Source organism: Ornithorhynchus anatinus, chromosome 3 (genome assembly GCF_004115215.2).
Source record: "Ornithorhynchus anatinus isolate Pmale09 chromosome 3, mOrnAna1.pri.v4, whole genome shotgun sequence".
Taxonomy (NCBI): domain Eukaryota; kingdom Metazoa; phylum Chordata; class Mammalia; order Monotremata; family Ornithorhynchidae; genus Ornithorhynchus; species Ornithorhynchus anatinus.
Window position 1 is genome coordinate 115,663,509 of NC_041730.1, and position 4,574 is coordinate 115,668,082.

Genomic DNA, 4,574 nt, shown 5'->3' on the forward strand with positions numbered 1-4,574 from the left:
CATCCTTCTGGATACTGCTCCAAACTTTTTTTGACTAGGGAAGATGGAGAAACTACGTTCTCTTGTGAGGATTGGTTTTCCACTAAATCTGCGCTTACTTTCTCCACCTCTACAACTCTTCCACCTATGAGCCACAGCACAAATCATCCTCCAAACTTGTTCAACGTCCTCTCCCCCCACCTGCCCCCACTACTTCTTCTTGCTTAATAGTTCCAAGTTCTGTAAAATCACATCTTTTTAGAAAGGTCGGTTGTCTGGTTTTATGCTGGACAGTCATTGATTGACTGATTGATTCATTCATTCATTCAACCTTATTTATTGAGCCCTGTGTGCAGAGCACTGTACTAAGCACTTGGAAGAGTACGATATAACAATAAACAGACAGATTCCCTGCCCACAGTGAGTTTACAGCCTAGAGGGAGGGACATATCAGATATTAAACTTATAAGAACAGATACTATACTTGATCTTAGCCAAAAGTCCAAGAAGTGATCCAGTTCTCAGTCAATGCATCCCCTGAGTGATAGGCATTCCGATCCAGAAACTTTTATACATGGTATTTTATTATCATTTCTGACCATCCCTCCACCACAGAGTCCTGTGACTTGGATATAGCATCAGTATTAACAGAAAAGTAATGCGGCCTGGTGGATAGAACATGGGCCTGGGAGAACTCTTATCCTTCTGACTCCTAACCCGGGCTCTGCCACTTATATGCTGAGTGACCATGCGTAAGTCCCTTAACTTTTCTGTGCCTCAGTTATTTCATCTGTAAAATGTATATTAAAACTGTGATCCCCATGTGGAACATGGACGGTGTCCAGCCCGATTAGGTGAATATACTCCAGGACTTAGTACAGTGCCTGACACATAGCGAGTGTTTATTAAAGAAAAAAAAAGGTGTGGAGGGGGGAGCTGTGAGAGAAGGCTCTGGAGTATTTTGGGGTGTTAAAAGGGTCAGGCATATTCCTGAAAAAATACTCTGTGTTTGGCTGGAATCAAGGTACTTAGCAAGATGCTGTGAATAATGTCATTAATTTAGTGTGCGTGCCGAGCATAACTCATGCAAAATCACTTCTGTCTATGTGTCTCACTGTCTGTTATTCTCAAATGCCGTCACTGGCCACTCTATTTTTTCTCTATGAAGCCTTCTTCTATTAACCTGGCTTGTGATTCCTACCATTCCTGGAGACACTTTTCAGTTTTGTATATTTCTGAAAAATTGCCTATAATTTTTATTTGCTTCTGATATTTTTGTTCTAATATACATTTTTAATATGTTTGCCTATCATTTCTGTTTCAGCTTTTATTTCTGTCTTTGTGTGCTTGCCTGTATCCTTCAGTAGATTCTAATCCACTGGAAAGAAAGGACTTTCTACTTCCTGGCATAGTGCTTAATTCAGTGCTCTGCATCCAATGACTACTCAGTAAACACTGCTGCCTGGCAGATCTTTCCTGACTGTACCCTAGAGGAAAATCTAGCCCACAAAATGTCTTTTTCAAAGATTTGCCCCTATAGCCCAAACCCAGAGTTCAGTCAATCTATCAGTGGTATTTTTTGAAGCTCTCACCTTGCGTGAAGCACCGTACTAAGCGCTTGGGAGAGTACAACAGAGTTGGTAGACATGTTTCCTGCCCACAGTAAGACCGTTAAACTATATGAGCTCTACCCATGGTAAATAAAATCGATTGATTGATTGATTAAACACTTACAGGCAAGTGGGCCTATGAGGTCTGAGGCGATCCAGATTTCACTGAATACCCAAGACAATAAAAATATGCCCCAAGATTTCTTGTGGGTTGGAATCATGTCTGTTGAACTTTCTTTCCCAAGAGCTCAGGTCAGTGCTCTGCACACAGTAAACACTTGATAAATACCATTGACTGAGTAATTGAACCCGTAGAAAACCTAGGGATTTACCAGTTTTGTCTTTAAAGGATCCTTTTCTACTTCTGACCTGAAGCCTTCTTAATAGAATCACAGCCCATCTGAAATCACAGGGAGAATGGACAAGTCCAAAATGTGTTAGCTTTTCAGTTCCTCTCCTTATGAGGTAAGTAGATATGACTGGAGTAGCTTAAAATGTCACAAGCCAAGCCAAAATTCTGCAGGCTCTTTCATCTTATTGATTCAGGATTTACATGATAATTTCAGCCAGAGTTATGCCAGAATTGGTTTCCTGTGAGCCTACAGGTTTTAAAATGTTAACAAACTGCTCACTGAGTTTCTGCTCATGCAGCATGACACTCCAAGCCACCAACACAGAAACAGCTCAAATTAAATCAAAAGTGCATCTGTGACCCTCTTGAAGAACTTTTATATACTCGATCCAGGATGTCTGATGTAGATTTTATGTGTGTCTGTGGGAGGCTTAAACTGTCTTCAAACACAAAATTATAATGATCAGATGTCTGTCTTGGTGATTGAAGTGCTTCCTTTAACTGGAATAACAGGAACAAGCAGTGCCAGGAGCTTTGCTATAAATAACCAATTACAGCTTCACTCATTCAAATTACTGATGCTTCTTGCCCCAAGTATCTTACCCATTTGGCAAGATACCAGATTGGTTTTAATTAACAGTTTTACTCTTCTAGCTTTGTGCATACAGGTTTCCTAGTTGGGGAAGATGTGCATATTTTTTTTCTCTCCTTCTGCTTTGAGCCAAATAGAGGTATATTCCCACACTATAAGTATTTTAGTAAACAGAACGGTGCCATTCTCCTAAAATAAATACCTAAATATTGATAAAAGCATGTCAATCACTACAGGCAAGAAAAAAAGTCATAGACCACAACTATTTTTCTTAAAATCATATTGTGACTGATATTAATCTTGATTTTTGTCAATAAGCCTGCCATGAAAATTAAGGTACCATTAATTGTCTGTAAATCTGAAAAAGAGAAATCTCTTATTCCACCAAGCAACAACAACAACAAAAAAACCTTAAAAACCAAACCCCTGTTGCCCAATTTCCCAAGTTTCTGGTATTTCAGTTTTACTGCTGTCTCAATCTATGAGGTCAAGATGTAGTTGACATTTTAAAGCTCCTAGATTGTGGGGGGTTTTCTTTTTATTGTCTACTCTCCCCTCCAATTCCCCATGTTGTACCCACCTCCCGGAGAATGTTGTTATAAAGTGTAATTCAGAAATACTGCTCTGCATTGAGAGGGAAAAGATTTGGACAGGCGAGGGAAGTTGCTAAAATGGTGGCCAGGAAGAGCCAGCTGGGACCTGGAAAAGCCAAGAGTTGATGTGTAGAATATCTCCTGACTGTCATGATGTGTGTGCTGCCTAAAAACATTTTGGGACCTTGTAAGATGCTGGTATGCTCCACAGGAACACTTCCTTTCACATATGGCATTCTGCTCTAAATAGGCATGACCCAGAAAATACAAGAAAAGAAGTAATAGCATAGCCTAGTAGATAAAGCATGGGTCTGGGAGTCCGAAGGACCTGGGTTCTAAGTCCAGTTCCACTTATCTGCTCGGTGACCTTGGGCGTGTCGCGTAACTTCTCTTGCCCACCTCTACCTCACCTTTCTACTTGCCTAATACAACCCAGCGGCACACTTTGCTCCTCTAATGCTAATTCTCTCACTCTACCTTGATCTCATCTTATCTAGCCGCTGACCTCTCGCCCACATCCTGTCTCTGGCCTGGAATGCCCTCCCCGCTCATACCCAACAGACAATTCCTGCCCCACCTTCAAAGCCTTATTGAAGGCACATCTCCTCCAAGAGGCCTTCCCTCACTAAGCCTTCCCTTCCTCTTCTCCCACTCCCTTCTGTGTCGCTCTGACTTACTCCCTTAATTCTTCCCCCCTCCCAGCCGCACAGCACTTATGTGCATATCTGTAGTTTATTTATATTAGTATCTGTCTCCCCTTCTAGACTGCAAAGTCGTTGTGGGCAGGAAATGAGTCTGTCTCTCCGAACTGCTATGTACAGTCCTCTGTGCTTAGTACAATGCTCTGCACACAGTAAGTGCTCAGTAAATGCCATTGAATGATTGAATGAACTCTACTATATTCATTCAATGGCATTTATTGAGCACTTACTGTGTGCAGAGCACTGCACTAACTGCGTTGTTCTCTCCTGAGCGCCTGGTACAGTGCTCGGCTCACAGTTAATTCTCAATAAATACCATCAATTGATACTGGCTCTCTTTACCTGCTACTACTCAGTTCACCTTCTTATTGTGCCTCGCTCTCTGTATTCCCACTTCTGGCCCCTCGCTCACGCTGTACCCTAACCTGGAACTCCTTTCCCCGACAACTCTGTCAGACCACAACTCTGTCCATCTTCATAGCCCTCTCGAAAGCTCAGCTCCCCAAGAAGTCCTTCCCGATTAATTTTCCATACCACAGCCATGTCAATACAACCCTTACCCTTAGCTCTCAACTACTGAATACAGAAATAAAAGGCTTGTGTATTAGAAGCAGCACTTACTTAGAGATTTGGTGTTGTCTCGTGGAAAGAGCACAGGCCTGAGATACAAAGGACCTGGATTCGAATCCCAGCTCTTCCAATTGCTTGCTGTGTGATGTGGGGCAAGACATTTAACTTCTCTGTGCC

General features: G+C 42.0%; 1 pseudogene; it reads right to left on the minus strand.

Annotated features, from left to right (window-relative positions):
• Positions 1–355: 355 nt before the first annotated feature.
• Positions 356–493, minus strand: LOC114810762 (annotated as a pseudogene).
• Between the last annotated feature and the right edge of the window lie 4,081 nt (positions 494–4,574).